Below are 19,421 nucleotides of genomic sequence, written 5' to 3'. Positions count from 1 at the left end.
ACCTCCTCCAGTGACGACAAGCTCTAAGTGTGACAGCATCTGTACTCTGGGGACAAGGCTGCAGAGCAACAGGTACCCTCACACCCTGTTGATGGGAAAGGCAAAATGATACAAGCCCTGGACAGCAGAATTTGGCTCCATCTAACAAAATTGTACTTGCATTCAGACGTTGGCCCAGACAGCCCCCTTTTAGAAATCTATCTACATAAATACTGGCAAAAAAAAAAAAGACATGTGGCCAAGACCCTTTGTTGTTGAGAAAGATTGGAAAGAACCCAATGACCATTGGTGGGAAGCTACTTTAATAAACTGGGACGCAACTACACAACTGAGCACTCTGCAGTTACTAAAGAGAATGATGATTTTCTCCACACAGGGCCTTGAGGATACCTCCAGGATAAATCGTTAAGTGGACAGCCAAGCTACATACAGCACACCAGGTGTACAGTGCTGGGGAAGAAGCAGGTGACCTTCTGGCTTGAAGGAGAGCATATGAATGCAGTCTGTGTGTGTGTGTTTGCTTGTTAAAAAATAGAAAAGATAAAGCACAAACTAACACAGTGGTTATCTAGTGGATGATGGGTGTAGTAGAGAGGCCAGAAATGAAAATCAGACTTCTTACATGTAGTTTGGTTTATGGATCTGCCATTGGAACTAGGCAGGTGTTTGACCAACATAAAACAAAAGGAAATTCACGTGAAAGAAAAAGTAATTTTGTCTGAAAAGCAAAAAAGGAGACAAAGGAACCTACCTATCCAGTAAGTGGATGGATTAACCACACTGCATAAAACTATTTCAAGTGAATTTAAAACATGGAAATCTGTCTCTGATAGGATGTACCCTGACAGCAAAACACAGCAAAACAAAACTCCTCCAAAATCTTAAAATATGTTCAGTAATCATACCTTGAGATCTACATGACAAAGCAAATAAACACAATATTGTAAGGGACCAAGAGTTTCAGCATTAAATATACATATATATAGCATAAAGGAGACAAGCACATGGTCTCTTTAGAAAAGAGAACTGTCCCGAGCTCTGGCCACTGGAAATGGGTATGGACAACAAGCCACCAGCCGCAGCAAGAGGCCCAGGCGCCCATGCTGGGGCCTCACATTTCAACCAAAGGACCCAGGGCTCCTAAGAGAGATGGCCAGTGCCAAGTTCAGCACAGGAAAAATACAAGAGAGCCTAGAAAAGTATATCATACCAGAAAGCAAGGGCCATAAAAAACTATTGGAGGCGCTGGCATTGTGATGTAACTTGTTAAGTGGCTGTGTGTGATACCGGCATCCCATACCCATTCAAGTCCCAGCTGTTCCACTTCCAGTCTAACTCACTGCTAATGTTCCTGGGAAGGCAGAAGAAGTGCTAGGGCCCCGCTACTCCCATGGGAGACCATGAGTTCCTGACTCCTGACTTTGGCTAGTTGTAGCTATTTGGGGAGTGAACCAGTGGATGGAAGTGTCTTTCTCTCTCTCTCTCTCTCTCTCTCTCTCTCTCTCTCTCTCTCTCTCTGTGTGTGTGTGTGTGTGTGTGTCTTAACAAATTTTTTTTAAAAAAGAAAAAAAATTAGAATTATGTGAAAAGAGTTAAGAGTCCAGCTGAGGGGCTCTCACTGGCTAAGCGTAGGACAATTTGAGCACACAACACACAAAACAAGTGCAATGAATTAAAACTTATCAAATACACTGAAAACTCATAAGTTCATAATGATACTTTAAAAAGGAATGAATTAGGCATTTATTCAGCCTTTTCAGGAAAACCAAATGAGCCATGAGGACAAATTATTCTTTATAAAAGAATTTCAGCTAATCACTGTTGAATAAATGTTAGAATATCACCACTTTGTGATTCTTCATGAAATAATTGATGTGGACAATGATTATAAACAGCTGCTAAAACCCTTAGGTGTAATGCTGATGGGAAATTTTCTAATGAATGGATGAGGATTTCTAAGCCAATCTTAATCACAAAAAAAGAGAGGTGACCAGATAGAGTGTGGCTGCTGGTGTGATTCAATAGAAACAGCATATACTTCATCATTCATGACACATTCTTGCCCCCAAAATTGAACCTGAACCTCATCAAACCTATAGTTCTATTCACAGTGAATATAAGAATATTTTATTCAATTAAGTTTTAAAATTTTATTTATTTGAAAGGCAGAGTTATAGAAAGAAGGAGAGATAGAGAGAGATCTCTCATCTGCTGGTTTACTCCCCAAATGGCCGCAACGGCTGGAGCTGGGCCGATCCAAAGCCAGGAGCCAGGAGTTTCTCTTGGGTCTCCTGCATGGGTGCAGGGGTCCAAGCACTTGGGTTATCCTCCATTGCATTCCCAGGCCATCAGCAGGAAGCTGGTTCGAAGTGGAGCAGCCAGGACTTTTGAACCAGTCCCCATATGGGATGCCAGCACCACAGGCAGAGGCTTACCCTACACAGCACTGGCCCCATTGTTCAATGGATGTTTAAGAACACTTCCTGAGACAGAGAGAGAGAGAGAGAGAGAGAGAGAGAGAGAGAGAGAAATAGAAAGAACTCCCATCTGCTGTTTTACCTCCCACATGTTTGAAGCCAGGGCTGTACCAGGCTGAAGCCAGTGTCTAGGAACTCAATCCAGTCTCCCAGGAGGGTACAGGAGCATGGTTACTTGAACCATCACCCATACCTTTCAGGGTCTGCACTGGCAGGAAGCTGGAGTAAGGAACCAGAGTTGGGAATTGACCCCAGGCCTCAAAAATGGAATGCAGGCATCTCATCTATACCGATTCCCTCATTTTTTTGACAAAAAAATATGAATTTATGAGGTACAACATGATATTTTAATGTACATACACATTGTGGAATGGTTCATCCATGCTAATTAACATATCAGTTACTTTACATACTTAACTTTTGTGATGAGACCATTTTTAGTCTCCTTATTAAGCAGTTTTTTAAGTGTATAATGCACTGTTAGTAACTACAGTCATCATGTGATACAATAGATTTCCTGAACTTTTCCCTCTAACTGAATAAAGGGACATTTAAAACAGCATTATTGGGTTTCAATCAGCAAAATCCATAAAACATGAAACACTACAAAACAAAAAAAAAAGCACTTTCTTCAACAATAAACTGAAGGAGGGAGGGAAGAAATGGGAAACCTATAAACTAAAAGAAATTTGAAAAACATATTGACCAAGTACAATGTGTGAATGCTGTTTATATCCTGACTTAAACAAGCCAATTACATTTATTTATTTTACTTATTTGAGACACTGAGAGCGAGTGTGTACCCCCATCTGCTGTTCACTCCCCAAATGTCTGCATGCAAAGGCCGGAGGCAAGGGGCTGAAGCCCTGAGCTAGGAACTCAGGTCAGGTCTCCCATGTGGGTGGCAGGGACCCTCCTCAGCTGGTGCTTCCGAGGATACGCAGCAGTGGGAATGCAGAGCCGGGAGCCAGAGCCAGGAATCCAACCCAGGCACACCAGCGCGGGCGTTCCAGGTGACAAACACCCACCCTCACAAACCAACTGTAGAAAAACATTTACATGGCCATCAGAGAAATGCGGACCTGTGCAAGGTGGTGGCCACGCTTACAGACCCATCATGTCTCCCCAGCAGGCAGGCCCGAGCCCGGCTGCTCCCACGCTGCTGGACTGTCCACGGAAGTAAGCAGGTTCAAACCTGCCAGGTGTTGCTTGAGATGCTTTTACCCCCAGGCCGGTGCTGTGGCTCAAGATGCTAATCCTCTGCCTGTGGCACTGGCACCACGGGTTCTAGTCCCAGTCGGGGCACCGGATTCTGTCCCGGTTGCCCCTCTTCCAGGCCAGCTCTCTGCTGTGGCCCGGGAGTGCAGTGGAGGATGGCCCAAGTGCTTGGGCCCTGCACCTGCATGGGAGACCAGGAGGAAGCACCTGGCTCCTGGCTTTGGATCAGCACAGCACACTGGTGGTAGGGGCCATTGGGGGGGGGGGGTGAAGGAAGACCTTTCTCTCTCTCTCTCTCTCTCTCTCTCTCTCACTGTCTAACTCTGCCTGTCAAAAAAAAAAAATCTTAAAAAAAAATTACTCCATGGAATATTTTCAGTAGATGTTCACCTTGTGGACACACTTGACTTGGGAACATTAAAAACATTACCATTAGTATTACTATGGCAAAATCTTAACCCCAGCAGTCCTGTCACCCGGTTGCTGGCAGACCTCTTCCCCTCCTCACCTCCCTCCTTCCTTCCCTTCTCCCTTGCTCTGCTCATCCTCCCCTCCCTGCCCCCTTAGGAAGAGGCAGCGGCCCTGTGGAGCCTGCCCCAGCGCTGGTACCCCATTCTCTTGGAGGGGCAGGTGCCTGGCTAACGGTCTTGATTTCCTAACTCCCTTGCTGCCAGGGACACCCGCATCGCCCAGTTCTGAATGATGACACCCAGGCAGAGTTTCCCTGGTCTGGGAAAGCTGCAGTTTCCAGATAAAGCACAGGTTCTGGCAGGATACTCCTCTCTGCCCGCCCTTCTCCTGACTAAACTAAGATGGAGCAGCCTCTCCTAACCAGGAGGATGAAACCCACACTACAGGCTGGGAGGCCGTGCACAGAGGCCATCCACCCCCTGAGCAGGTGCAGCTGCCCACCTCCAGACCCCTCATGCAAACCCTTTACTTGCTGAATAAACCCCACTGGCCGGGTTCTGTTCACACAGCCAAACACGGTCCCTAACTGGTACACTAGCTGAGGAGGGCTCCCCTCACTGAACAAATGTCCACTCAGTGCCTCGCTGTGCTGGGCACCGAGCTGAGCGCTTGGGCTCCCACAGTGAGTGTGCGAGTCAGACCCTTGACCTCATGGGGTGAAGGAGTCATGAAATAAACGAGTGAACAGGACAATGAGAAGCTGTGGCTTCAGGAAGGGAGCAACCAGCCAGTCACTGGAGAAGGCTGCTCTCCCTGAGGAGGTGACGTACGAACGGAGAGCGGACAGGTGCGGTGGAGTTTAAGGGAGGAAGCGCATCCCACGGGGGCACGGGCCTGGTAGAAGGAAAGGGCTGGGTGTAATCAGAGAACAGACAGCAATGCAATGAGGCTAAAACACTGCAGGGGAGGCCTGGATAGACCATGCAGGAGGAGCTGCAGGGACCCTGGCGGCCAGGGAAAGAGAAGGGGAAGTGAGCCGGAGGTGTCAGACCAGAGGGTGACGGAAGCCAATACTGCTCTCCCTGTGACACCAAAGGCGAGTTGTCAGGGACAAGGGTGGAAGCAGCTATCGCAGGGGGTCAGGGGCAAGGACGTTGAGGACTCAGAGTGAACCCTCCCCAGACGAGGCTGCCTGGTGGGGCCTGGGAGGGAAAAGGGGAGAATTCACAGCGAGTCTTTGATTCTTTGGTAATCACAGGGAAAGAGCAGGACAGAATTGGGGGTTGTGCTGCGGGGGCTGTCGCAGCTTCTTAATAAGAACTTTGAGGCCTGCACTGCGGCTCACTAGGCTAATCCTCCACCTGCGGTGCTGGCACCCCGGGTTCTAGTCCCGGTCGGGGCGCCGGATTCTGTCCCAGTTGCTCCTCTTCCAGGCCAGCTCTCTGCTGTGGCCTGGGAGTGCAGTGGAGGATGGCCCAAGTCCTTGGGCCCTGCACCCGCATGGGAGATCAGGAGAAGCACCTGGCTCCTGGCTTCGGATCAGCGTAGCGCACTAGCTGTGGCAGCCATTGCGGGGTGAACCAATAGAAAAAGGAAGACTTTTCTCTCTGTCTCTCTCTCTCACTGTCTAACTCTGCCTGTCAAACAAACAAACAAACAAACTTTGGATATCTGCTGAGAGGTGGTGAGGGAGCTGAGGGTTCCAACAGGGGCAGGGCACCTTCTGTCCGCTGAGGGTCAACTGACTGGATATTAACAACATCACGCACGGGCCACACAAAATTATCAACTTAAGAAAGAGCCTCTGGTTGCCTTGGCCACGCCAGGCCACATGACTTTGCTGGCCCTATGTGGCCCGTGGGCAGGGCGGTCCCCTGTATCGAGAGCATGAACTGCTCTTTGGTGCAGTCACCAACCATCACGACTTCCTCCAGCAGTGCCAGACAGCTGCGGGCAGGGGTGTCAGGCCCAGAGGGGACAGGTGACCCAGGAGTGGCAGGAGGAGCCCGATGCACGCTGGAGGAGGTGGAGGGGGTTCTGCTGGTGGGGCGGGCGACACTGACACACCGGGCCCTTCACGTGTGGGGGTGCATTAACTCTTCAGTGAGTCCCACCCCCACGGCGGGGGGTGGGGAAGACTGAGACACAGGAAGCTGAGGTGTTGTCTCAAGTTCACACAGCTGATAAAGGTCTGCCGTTCAAGTCAAATTCCTTAGCCACTGACCCTCACTCCTTAGCTCCCAGCACTGAACAAAGAGTGAGGTGAGATCAGGGGAGGGTTACGGGGAGAAAGCAAGCACAAGGCAGGGAGACCACATCTGGCTGCGTGGCCTCGTGGGTGTGGCTGAGTCAGAGTGCAGGGCAGCAGCGTGAAGAAGAAAGTCAAGAGGCTCTGGGTCAGGCCTGCAGGCCAAAGGGCACCTGGCTATGGGCTCAGTTTCATCCAAGTGCCCACTGAGATGCCCGCAAAGACACAGCAAAAAAAAAAGACACAAAAGATCACCATAAATGAAGCCTAACAGGTGGTCTAATCCCAGAATCTGGGAGAAACTGGACAATCATAAAGCCAACACGACTGGATGAAGGAAGCATACTTGGGCGTCTGGCTTTGCTTCATGACACGGGAGCCTGATGGTAGACACCCCATACCTATCCCATCTGACAGAGACCCAGGGCTGCTGGGAGTGCACGGGGTAGGCCCAGCCAGGACACCAGGCGGTGTGAACACCTAAAACAGATGGGGAGCACACACAGAGAGAGAGAGAGAGAGAGAGAGAGCACATGCTCACATCTCTACATCCATAAAAAGCAGAAAACGGTGGGGTTGGATATAAAGCATATATATATTATATATTATATATATTATATATATTATATTTATATATATATTATAAAGATATAAACTGTGGGAGGTCAGAGGGGAAGGCGAGAGAATCATACAGCAGTGTGTGTTCATCACAGTATGGGTCTACTGTGCATGGAATTCACCTGAATCCGACCACATCTGCTCAGCGTTGAAAGGAAAAACTGGAGAAAAGTCCCTTCACTTACCCCTGGCCTTTCCCCCTTGCTCTTCCTCCATTCAGACTAGAATTTGGAGGAGCAGGGGTTTAACCAAGCAGTTAAGCAGCCGACATCCTACACTGGGTGGGGTACCTGGATTCGATTTTTGCCTCTGGCTCCTGACTCCAGCTTCCCACTGATGCGGCCCCTGGGAGGCAAGCAGCTGGGTGCGTACCACCCACATGGGAGGCCTGGATTGTGTTCCTAGCACTCACCTCTGGCCCCAGCCCAGCATCTGCCACTGCTGTATTTGTGGAGCTCACTCTCTCTTGCTGTCTGCAAATAAATTAATTTTTAAAAACTGGACTTAGGCTCCCACTACCTCCAGGTAGTTTCCCAAACAAAAAGAAAAAAAAAGTTTTTCTTTAAAAAAAAAATTTCTTAGACTTTTTCCTAGGTCTTTGAGCTTCCAAGAATTTGAGGGATTTTTTCCCCATGCCCCTTGAGCTGTAAACATCACCCCCATGTACAAAGTAACCTGCACTGCCTACACCTGGATACAGGACAGGGAGGATGGGAGGCTGCAGAGCTACGGGACTCAGGTCCTCAGCCCTGGACGTGTTGGTAGGAGGCTCCCCCTCCAAGTGATTAATGCTTCCAAAAAACTCAAGGCAGATGGGGCGGAGGAGGGTACGAAACACATGCTTAGCAGTTACAGTACAACGGATACTGCCCAGGATACAGATGCAAGAGACCTGAATTGCAATCCAGGCTTCTCCACCTCCTCACTGGGTGACTGTGCTCAGTGCCATCTCATTGAGGCTGCTTCCTCATCCAGAAAGTGCTGGCAATAATGACCGATGTTCTTTCAGAGAATCATATGAATTTATGTCCAAAAGAGAAATGCCCATGAGTAGTCCATGCTCAATGAATGCTATTGAAATCTACATGGTTGGCCGGCGCCATGGCTCACTAGGCTAATCCTCTACCTAGCGGCGCCGGCACACCGGGTTCTAGTCCCAGTCGGGGCGCCGGATTCTGTCCCGGTTGGCCCTCTTCCAGGCCAGCTCTCTGCTGTGGCCAGGGAGTGCAGTGGAGGATGGCCCAAGTGCTTGGGTCCTGCACCCCATGGGAGACCAGGAGAAGCACCTGGCTCCTGCCTTCGGATCAGCGCGGTGCGCCAGCCGCAGTGCGCCAGCTGTGGCGGCCATTGGAGGGTGAACCAACGGCAAAAGGAAGACCTTTCTCTCTGTCTCTCTCTCTCACTGTCCACTCCGCCTATCAAAAAAAAAAAAAAAAAAATCTACATGGCAAGGGAATGGCCCCATCACAGAAAGGTGAGGAAGTACATGAACATCTTCCCTCATTATTTCCAGGGGTCCACAGAGTTTGTGCTCATAAATGCAGGCTAGGGCTGCTGTAACACGGTGCCAGCCTCCGACATCAGAAAGCTACTGCTTGGGAGTAGCTACTGCTTCCAGTCTTGGAGGCTGGAAGGCAGGGATCAGGGGGTCGGCGGGGTTGTTTCCCTCCGGAGGCCCCGAGAGGGAATCTGTACCTGCCTGTCTCCCGCATTCTGTGGTTTCCTGTTAATCCATGATGCTCCTTGCCTTATGGAAGCATCACCCCATCTCTGTCTTCCCCTGCACGTGGCAATCTCCCTGCATGGCTGTCTCCAAATCCCCCCTTTTCCTAAGAACATCAGTGAACTGGAGCAGGACTCCTCCGAACTCTGTAAGGGCCCTATCTCCAAGTAAGGTCACATTTTGAAGACTTCAATATATAAATTTGGGAGAACATACTTCAGCCCCTTAAAACATCTAAAAAGTTTTTATTCCAAAAGATGTGGAGGTGGTTGGGTGGGGGGACAGGGGGAGTCTGTAATTGGTGGTGGGGGCCGTGTGGGGATGAGCTAGAAGGGGCTGGATCACAACTTGGGCTTGGGGACACCCATGCAGGCTACTCCACAGATACGAGCCAAGGTGGCATTCAGACTAGCCTGACGGACACGATTCTGCAGCAGCAGCTTAAGGGTCTGCTGCAGAGAGGCCACTGGCCACGGGTCAGACCGGAAAGGATCCAGGATCAGCTCCCAGGCCCCATCATCCAAGAGCAACAGGCTCAGATGCCCAGCCTCACTGAAGGGTCCAGCAGCCTGATCACAGGACGAAGCTGTGGGTCACAGGTACGCAGAGCCTGTGAAGGTGGGACCGCCAGGGGTCCAAGCCCCAGGGACTACTGAGTACAAGACAAGCTAGGAAAAGACACCCTCGCCAGCTGAGAGGAGGCTATCTCCTTCCCATGGGCATCTAAACAATCAGGAGACAACTCTAGAACTGTCTTAGGATGTTACAACACCCACCAGTGGACTCACCCTAAATTCATCTTTGGTTGGAGTCAGACTTGCTCATTCTAGTGACCAACAGAGACAAGCTTTGAGGGACGGATAGCTAAAACAAAAGCATCTCAGGTGACCCTCAGGAAAGAGGTTACAAAAACACAGCTTCACTGGCGTAGCTAGCTCATTCATGGTTAGTCACACCTGTGGCAGAGACAGGCCCGCAAATGTCAATCATTGATCCCAAACCTAGAAGAGCTCGCAGGCTAACTAGAGAGACACAGGCCCAAACAAGCCTGGGCGATGCAATGTGGCAAAGTGCCTGGAGAGCCTACAGCAAAACCTGAGAGCTGCCCAGGACACGAGGGCCTTGAGAATAGGAGATCCCTAAGCCTTCAAACACCGCCCACCTTTGTACCCACCCGTTTCGTGTAGTGATCTTTGCAAAAGCAACCCCTAGAACACGGTGAGGCTTGTGCTTGGCAAAAGGGATATGCAGAAGGCGGGGCTCTGCTCTTACTACGCAACCAGTCAGGTAGACCGGAGCCCAGGGAGCAGGAGCAGACGGAACTGCCGAGGAAGGAGGACATCACCTCTGGGGTCTCAGGGAGGAAGAAAAGGACACAGCGATGCTTTAAGAGATTCATTCATTCTAGCGAGATCAGGCAAGGCCCTACCGTAGTCAGGCAGAGCTGGGCCCAGGGACACAGTGGGGAGGGGGGGTGCAGAGACCCCCTACCCAACCCATAGACTCCTTGGCTAATGTCCCAGTCATCTTTGAAGGGGGCAGGCAGTAGTCAGGCTTCCTGGGAAACATCACCACAAGCAGTGCCAGGAGTCGGGGTGGGGGGTTATCCGTCAGCAAGCCCGCAGGCTCTCCACAGGTGCCCTCACGCTCGGGGGAGGGCTCACTCAGCCTGGCTGCCTTCTGCACCTGTCCCCGCTGGGCAGGTCTGCAGGTGCCATCGTTTTTTTGGGGGGTAGTTCCCTGGATCTCTTTTCCTTCATGTTGTTCCAATATGGACCATGCTGACCCAAACTTTGCCCACCTGTGTGTCTGTCTTAATCTTAGCTGTTTGAAGTCCAGCAACATCTTACTCAGCTTTGTGCCCAATTTCTACTGAATGAATTAAAAACAAATAGTGTTTCTTCTTTGTCCACACAGAGAATCAAAGACCTAGGATGGTCACTTCTTAGCAGTATCAATAGGGATCAAGACCGGCAAATCTAAACATTAAACAGAAACCACCAAGATGAATTTTAATAGGAATAAATGCAAAAATGACAAAGTTGAGTTAATAAAAACAGTGCTACTGCAGGATTCACGGGAGAACTCATTCATTGAACAAACACACGCAGGCCACCCATATTCTAATCACTGAGTGCCAGGTAGTTAGCACAGAAAATAGGAACAATGTCCCTGAACTTAAATTTGATTAGAAAGAAAGCCCTCGGGGTTTTAAGTGATCACAAGCTTAGTGTGACTCATCAAGGTAAGACGGCAACAGCAGCAGGGAAAACAAACAAATCGTAACCCATTTAGCCTGTGCCGGGAGAGACTCCTTCCCAGGCCTCATCACAATACACTGTGTGTTGCCCTGTGATGCTCAGGTAGCCTGGAGCCAACCATGGGTTCCTTGCTTCAAGTTTCAAGAAGTTGGGGCCCAGCGTTGAGATGCAGTGGGTTAAGTCACGCTGACAACGCGGACATCCCATATCAGACACCAGCTGGAGTCCCAGTTGCTCCACTTCTGATCCAGCTCCCTGCTAATGTGCCTGGGAACAGCAGTGGAAAATGCCCCCAAGTGCTTGGGGGCCCTGCTACCATGTGGGAGACCTGGATAGAATTCCTGGCTCCAGACTTTGGCCTGGAACCTCAGCCATTGTGGCCATCTGGGGTTTGAACCAGCAGATGGAAGATCTCTTGCTCTCGCTGTCTCTCCCTGTCAATTAAATAAAATAAATCTTAAAAATAAAATGGCACTGGCAAACCAAAGAGTGTCGTTAGGCGGCTGTGAATGAGAAGTGACAGCAGGACTGCCTGTGTTTGTAGGAGGAGGTGGTTGCCACCCCCACCCCCCACCCCCCGACTGACAGAGCTGTCTGGGCAAGACTCCCCTCCCACAGTCAGGAGCTCCCCAGCAGCAATCACAAAGAACAGGAGGGGTCCTCCCAGGGAGGCTGCGCCACAGCAGTGCCGGGAGGCCCCAGGCCAGGGGGAGGGCTGCCGCCGCCTGGAGATATGCAGAACAGCCTTGCAGATTGGATTGGAAATCAAGAGATCCGACTCAACTGTGAGTCCCACCAACTGGAAGATGCAGACCTCCGAGGCCAGCCCCCACCCATCAGGAAGACAGTATTGAGGGGTACAGGCTTTGGAGTCGGACACAGCTGGACCCCAGTCTCCGGCAGGCAGAAGTCACTGGCGCTCCCTGAGCCTCATTCTTTGCTTATAAAATGGGGGTGACAACAGCCCTACCTCATCGCAGCTGTCGGGATTCATGAGATGACGTGCATATAGCGCCCAGGCCTGGGTAAACTGTCAGTCAGTGTTAGCTCATGGTAATGGTAAGCGCTCTTCGTTTTATTTAACTGTCTTTCAGTTTATTTGGGTGAATCATTTTGCTGTGAGTCTCCCATTCTCTGCATTTCCATATACTAAAGCAATCATTGTAGCAATTCAAAACATACAGAAGCACTTTAGAGAAATAGGACGCATTTTATTCTCTAGAGAAACTTGGAGAAGGGGAAAAACCCACCCTAGCAGTGCAAAAGGAGACCCTTGGGATGTAATTAAAGGGACTACAATTCACTGGAGGAGATGCTAGGAGGTATTCACGCACGGAAGGGCGGAACTAGGCTGCAGCAAGTCCACCCCAGACCCCGCTGCTCCTTGGAGGTTCATCTGACAACAGAAGCAAAAACCAATCCAGTGAACTGAGGCTATGAGGAGTAAATCACGCCCCACCGAATTTCCCTCTGCACAGAGACAGCCTTCACGGGCACAGGCAAGCCGTGGATGCCAGGCAGGCTGACTTCAGCCAAGCCTTCAACTCCAGCCCACAGAGTAGGCACACCCAAATGAATCGAGTTCTCCTGGCTAGTGGAGTGTGTCTCCAAAAACAGGTGCTCACTTTCTGACTAAAGAGGGGGCAAGAAGCTCCCCTTTGTGGATGAACAGGAAAGCACGTTCCACCCCCAGCAGCCACGGTGAGCCGTGGAATCTGTCCTGGGAGAAGCTGGCATCACAGTTAAAAACAGACCCAGCGCTGGGGCTGGGATGCAGGGTGCTGACATGGGAGATGGACTGTTTGGGCTGGGCCAGGGGTTTCAAGGGAAGGGCTGAGCCTGGGGGCCAGAGTGGGATGCTTTGTAAGAGAAGCTGCAACCGGGGAGGGTGGGTGGAAAAGCTTCCACAGCAAGGGCGACAGGAAGGCGGGCAAAGAGGGACTCCGGGAAGGACAAGGACTGCGAAGAAGGAAGGGCAGGGTTACAGTGACTGCCTGGCTGTCCATTCAGAAAACTCCACAAGTCCCAACCTTGTGCCTCGCGTGGCTGCACTGTGAGCTCACACAGGGACACAAAGAGGAGGTAAGTCTAATTGGTGCCCTTGAAGATCCCGAGTTTACGGTGGCCTATTTGACAGGAGGCCCAGAAAGAGAAGATATTGAGGGCTGAGGAAGGAGGATAGGTGTTGCTCCCCCTCTCGCGGAGGAACGACACCGGACCCTGCTCCCCCACTTTCACGGAGGAGCGGACCCGCGAGCTCTCCCACCGACTCTCGGGGGGGGGCGGCAGCCCATGTTGTTTCTCTCCCCCTTTTAAGGGACTGGGCCAGGAATCAGCTAATTAACGATGCAGCTGTGTAAGATTTGTTTACTCTCTCTCAGCGCCATATGATGGGAGATCAGATGCATAGAGTTAGTCTTAACAGTCTCTGGTCTAGTCTAGTCTCGGTAGTCTCAATACTTATTTCACCATGTTGCAGGAGACAGGCCCTGCTCCCCACAGGTAGGTAAGGGCTGTGAGGTAGGGGAGGGTCGTCCTTCAATGGGACCATCCCACTGAGAACCCCATGTGCCTTTCCATTGATGTAATGGTCTGGATTCTCCTGCCTCCGGCTCTTCCTCTTGCTGCCCTGCCTGAGACAAAGGGGTTGCTGTAAACAGGAATATATGGTGGCCTGGGTCCCTGCCCCACTGCTACTGTGGCCACGGCTGTCTCCCAGTGGATTCACGGGTACAGCAATGGCAGCGGGTGGGTGAGGCAGGGGAGCAACAAGGAAGAAAAAAACTAAAGGATCTGGCAAATCTCCCAGGGTGGCTGCAACCCAGGAGACTTGTAGCTTTCCCTGATGCCCCTCGCTGACTACAGATGACCAGTGTACAGGCAGAAGAGCCCCCGGGATCAAGCCACTCTTCCAAAGGCCCGAGGGAACACCAGAGCACTCCTAGGGAAACTTTGCCTCCATCTGCATCTTCAGAAATGCCATTTCCCTCCGGGGCTGATAGAAATTTCTAGGGAGTTGAAACCATGCCGCCCATCTAAGAGTGTGGCCAATCTGAGGGTGCTGTCCTGAGCTGAGCCCCTGAGTGACGCGGGCCTTCTGCACCAGCCGTGCGGCAGGGCTGCCCGGCCTGACAGGCACCATGAGCGGTGCTCCTGCCCAGGGCACCGCCTGTTGCAGGAATCACATCCCACGATGGATGGGATACAAGTTGGGGTGCCACAGTAATAAATGAATAAACGTTGGGAAAGACTTGAGGAACATATATGTACACACTTAGCCATCCCATACCCCTCTCAGTACCACTACAGCATGCACACATGCACACACACACCCCAGATACTCCCACTCACCAAAGCTACCATTCCCAAAAGCTGAACTTTGTTTTTTTGTGGTTTTGTTTTGCTTTTCACGCTAGGTCTTTTTTCCCCTGTTTCTTGGAGCACAGCTCTGGCCGTGGCCTCTGCGGAGAAGTCAAGGGCGGAAACACCGTGACATCCAGCACTCACCAGGCTCCTGTGAAAGGCTCCTGCCCTACCCTCACTCTGACACTGAGCTCAGCCGGCAGTCACCTGGGAACTTCTGAAAGCATCAGCAACAAAATAACCGCTGCACCTGCCACTGGGAGTCAGAAACAGAGAGGCAAACCCGGAGCCCTGTGTGGCAGCGCTCTCACAGGGTTCTCACTCACCGGAAAGCAGGTCCCCAGTTCACACGGCAAAGGGGCCCCACGGGAGGACTCTCGAGACTGAAGCAACAGCTCTCTGTGGGAGTGGATTCAGGGCTGTTGACCTTTTACAGTCGCTCCCACTCCTCCCTCCTGCACTGTAGGATTACACATCACGCCTCCCGTGAGCCCTACTTCTAGTTCAGATTTCATTACTCAAAACTGCCAACAACACAAGGGGTCGCAAACAGGTACAACTTTTTTTTGTTATCCAAGTATTCACCTGGTTTTTGACAACACCCATGTAATGAGCAGTGGGTTTCTTCCGTTTCATGTCATGAGCGCACTTACAGTTAATGGTCAGTTAATGCAACAATTTTCATCTCTGCTAAAATCATCAGTGTTTGCCTCATAAAGAAAAAAATTCTGTGACCGGACCAGAAAGTTCTTTGCAGATCCTGCCATCAAATTTCCACTGCACAGGGCGGCCCGGGTGGGGGCATTTAGTTAACAGTCCAAATCCACTTCCTTGCGCTCCCTCCTATAGCGCTGGGCGCCACGGGCAGGGGGGGAGGGAGGGAAGCCCTGGGCTGTGGAGCCGCGCCGAGAGCGGGCGTAAGCGTGCACGCGCACGGACAAGTGCTTCTGTTCCGCCCTGAGCCAGGATTCCGGGGTTGAAGCCCGGGAGCAGGGCTCGTTCCCAAAGGGTGGGAAGAGGAAGCGACACGACGACGCCACCGGGGCAACCCCAGAGAGGGACCAGGTGGCTATGGGGTGGCGAAGTCACCGCCCGGGTGCGCAGGTGGCAAGAGGGGCCTCTGGATCACCGCAGCGGGGAGGCGAGCCCCAGGCGGGTGGGAGGCCTGGGGTGGGTGAGTGGCGGAGTGAGCTGCCCGTCCCCTGGTCCCCCGCCGCGGACCCCGCACCGGCCCTGGCCCCGCGTTGGTCCCGCTAGCTCAGGACAGGAGCTGAGCGGGGGCTCTAGGTGCTCGCGCGCTGGGCTGGGGTCCGCGTGTCTCGCCCCCCGCCAGCGATTCCCTGGGGGCTCGAGCTGCGGGCTTCTCTTCCCGCGAGCGGGGCGCTGCGGGCAGGGGCTGCGGGCCTGGCTCACTCACCCGCGTGCAGGCCGCCCGCCTCGGGGCCGCTGTCTGGGCCGGCGGCGCTGGGCGGCGCGTCCGAGTCGGTGTAGGTGAGCCAGGTGGACTCGGTCTCCCGGGTCCAGCTCTCGTAGTAGCGAGGCTCGATGGCATCGGCCCGGCTCCCGCCGCAGCCCATCCTCCCGCGCTGCGGGTGCGCCCGGCGGCCGCTCGCCTAGCGGCTGGGGCTGCGGCTCAGCCCCGGCGGCGCAGCCCCGGCCCACGAGGAGGCGGCGGCGGCGGCGACATCGCGTCCCTGCGCCCGCCCGCGCCGCAGCCCGCACACAGCTCCCACCGCGCCCGCCCCTCTTCTCCGCCTCCGAGGCCCTCCTCCCACCTCTCCTTCCCCACCTCCCCTCGGCCTCGCCTCTTGACCAGCCCGGCCGGAGTACCCTGCTCGCCTGCACCCTCCCTTAGTGTTCCGGAGCTGGCTGCTGTGCGGGAGCCGCACCGGAAGCGGGAGGAGTGTGGGGGTCCCGCGAGGGATTATTGTTGCTAGTCTCTAGTCTGCCCATCCGTCCGTCCATCCATGCGCCCACCCATCTCCCATCTACGACTCATCCATCCCCTCATCCATCCATCCTTCTAGCTACCTGTCATCCATCTACTGCTCATCCATCCACTTACTCACCCACTCATCCATCCACCCACCCATCTACCACCCGTTCATCTACTGACCCTCCCTCCGTCCCTCTCTTCCCTCCTTGGTTCCTCTCCATTAGGAAAGAACTGAAAAGTTTAGAAAAATAGGCCCCCACGCTTCTGTGGTTCGAGTCCCAGCTACTGCACTTGCGATCCAGCTTCCTGCTAAGGCACCTGGGAAAGCGGTGGAAGATGCCCAAGGCCCTGCACTGACATGGGAGACCCAGATGAAGCTCCTAGCCCCTGGCTTTGTTCTGACCCAGCCCCGGCCACTGTGGCCATTTGGGGAGTGAACCAGCAGACAGAAGATCTATCTCTTCCTCCTTTCTGTATCTGTGCCTTTCAAATACATAAATAAATATTAAAAAAATAAAAAGCAATGGAGCTGGGGGCCGTCCACAGCAAGCGGGGAAGAAGGTGTGGCCTCTAAGAACTAGTGGGGCGGAGCCGGCGCAGGGACCTTGGCTCTCTTGGTTAATCCTCCTCCGCTTGTGGCGCTGGCATCCCATATGGGCCCCGAGTTCTAACCCTGTTGCTCCTCTTTCAGTCCAGCTCTCTGCTGTGGCCCGGGAAGGCAGTGGAGGATGGTCCAAGTGCTTGGGCCCCTGCACCCACATGGGAGACCAGGAGGAAGCGCCTGGCTCCTGGCTTCAGATTGGCACAGTTCCAGCCGCGGCGGCCATTTTGGGGGTGAACCAACGGAAGGAAGCCTTTTCTGTCTCTCTCTCTCACTGTCTATCTATCTGTGAAAAAAAAAAAAAGAAAGAAAGAAAAGAAAAGAAAAAGAAAAAGAAAAAAAAGAACTAGGGGGGCAGCTGGGCCAGGTTTGTCTTGTCTTAGGGAGCAGGCAGGAGGGCCTTGCATTTCACAGAGAGCCAGCATCCACTTCAGTTCTGCAACTTCATGACCCTCTGAACTTTGTCCTCAAAAAAGTGCAAGGTCACCAGGAACCTGGAACACCCAGGACCCGACTACGGGTGGGGCTGGCAGGCAGGCTTCCCTCCCAGCCCCTGGTGCCCTTGACATTCCCAGGCAAGTCTCAGGAGTGGGTTCAGGGCCTTTGGGAAGAGGTTGCAAGGCCGAGGTCCCCAGCAGGGAGGTCAGATGAAAGAGGGGCTCACAGGCCAGGTGGGTGCCCCCTGTAGCCCCTGGCTGTGGGAGAACCAGAGCCAGGGAGCCAGAGGGGGCTCTGAGGCAGAGGCCCAGGCCGGGTGCCGCCTGCCCATCTGGCAAGAACACAGCAAAGGGTGGCCACGTGCGGCCAGAGTGTGGCTGCTCCTTCCTCACGCGGGTGTGAGCAGCCACCTGGGAGAGAGCCTTCAAGACGCTCGCAGAAAGTGCAGACTATGAAAAGACCATGCACTGATTTCAAAACGTCACTGCACCACAATAAACTCACCTTTCTATTCAATTTTTTCCTCACCTCTCCTGTCCTCTCCTCTCCTCTCTTCTCCTCCAAGAACTTTTCCAAGTCCGTTTGTGTATTTTGAGCTTCTTCTCTTTCCTACAGCCATTTCTACATAACATCATCCATAGTGCAACGTTCTATCATTTTCACGGAATCACTTGCTATGAACTAACCCGCAGTCAGAGAATGTTCTCTTGAGAGGCTGAGAGAGAGAGACAGGCAGAGCTCCCATCTGCAGCTTCACTCCCAGATGCCAGATCCGAACCACCACCTGCTGCCTCCCAGGGTCTGCATGAGCAGGAAGCTGGACTGGGGAGCCAGAGCTGGGGACGGAACCGGGTACTGTGATGTGGAATGTGGGTGTGGCTGGGCTAACGGGCATCTTAGTGCTAGGCCAAAGGCCCTCCCCAGAGAAGTTCTGAGTCCAGGAAACTTGGAGCACTTGCCAGTTCTTGACTTGACCCAGTGGCTCCCAGTCAGAGAGTAACTGTTATCTCCGGCCTCTGGTTACTGTGGCTCTTTTATAATTTAATTTTTTCTAATTTATTTATTTGAGGGGCAGAGATAGGAAGAGAGGGAGAGAGAGAGAAAGAGAAGTCAGTACAGTTTTTATCTGCTACCTGGGTGGCAGGAATCCAATTACTTGAGCCATCACTGCTGTCTCCCAAGGTCCACACTCACGGAAAGCTGGAGCCAGGAGAGGAGGCAAGAACTGAGCGCAGGCATTTCAGTGCGGGATGTGGGCATTGTAACCCCCAGGCCAGACACGCACCCCGCTGTGTTCTTGTAAGTACAACACCCTCGTTGGGACTGAATTCACTCTTAAGCCTTTAAGAAAAAATTAAATGTAGGCCGGTGCCGTGGCTCACTAGGCTAATCCTCTGCCTTGCGGTGCCGGCACACCGGGTTCTAGTCCCGGTCGGGGCGCCGGATTCTGTCCTGGTTGCCCCTCCTCCAGGCCAGCTCTCTGCTGTGGCCCGGGAGTGCAGTGGAGGATGGCCCAAGTGCTTGGGCCCTGCACCCCATGGGAGACCAGGATAAGTACCTGGCTCCTGCCATCGGATCAGCGCGGTGCACCGGCCGCGGTGGCCATTGGAGGGTGAACCAACGGCAAAGGAAGACCTTTCTCTCTGTCTCTCTCTCTCACTGTCCACTCTGCCTATCAAAAAAAAAAAAGTTAAAGAAAAAATTAAATGTACGCATGTAAAATGTAATAAATGACCTTAAATCACCTGTTCAGAAAGTGTAACTTGACTGCTAGGAACTGGCCACCTTTTTCCATCAAGTTTGAGAGCAAAGTGAGAAGGGTTGCAACTGGGAACAGGAAAGCCTTAGCCAAGGCCATCCAGACCACGAAGCAAACGATCCCTTTAAAACCTGCTGCTGAGCAGTAGCTGTCACCTAATGGGAGTCTAGAATAAAATGCCAGTGGCTTGGGGACCTGTGTGGTGGGTGCCACCTCTGGCTCATTGCTCCGGAAACCAGAGCAGAGCGCTTGAGGGCGCAGGGCCCTTCCTGTGGCCAGCATCCCAGGGCTCTGCCCCACTTCTGTGAGCACAGAAAGGAGATCCCAGTGAGGCAGACAATCGGGCAGAACCGAAGGCTCAGCAGGAA

At 52.7% G+C, this 19,421-nt stretch overlaps 1 long non-coding RNA gene across 1 annotated transcript in view; it reads right to left on the bottom strand.

The window, feature by feature from the left end:
• LOC103348106 (BAALC binder of MAP3K1 and KLF4) overlaps positions 1-16,075 on the bottom strand; it is a 79,930-nt gene extending 63,855 nt beyond the window's left edge. The window contains exon 1 of the long non-coding RNA XR_007919126.3: positions 15,737-16,075. This is a non-coding gene — a long non-coding RNA (BAALC binder of MAP3K1 and KLF4). The remainder of the gene's footprint in view (positions 1-15,736) is intronic.
• Positions 16,076-19,421: the final 3,346 nt, after the last annotated feature.

The sequence above is a fragment of the Oryctolagus cuniculus genome, chromosome 6 (assembly GCF_051225735.1).
Source record: "Oryctolagus cuniculus isolate XC-2025 breed Fujian yellow rabbit chromosome 6, ASM5122573v1, whole genome shotgun sequence".
NCBI classification, from domain to species: Eukaryota; Metazoa; Chordata; class Mammalia; order Lagomorpha; family Leporidae; genus Oryctolagus; species Oryctolagus cuniculus.
The sequence above is the reverse complement of the archived record's forward strand: the minus strand, read 5'-3'. Positions and strand labels throughout refer to the sequence as shown.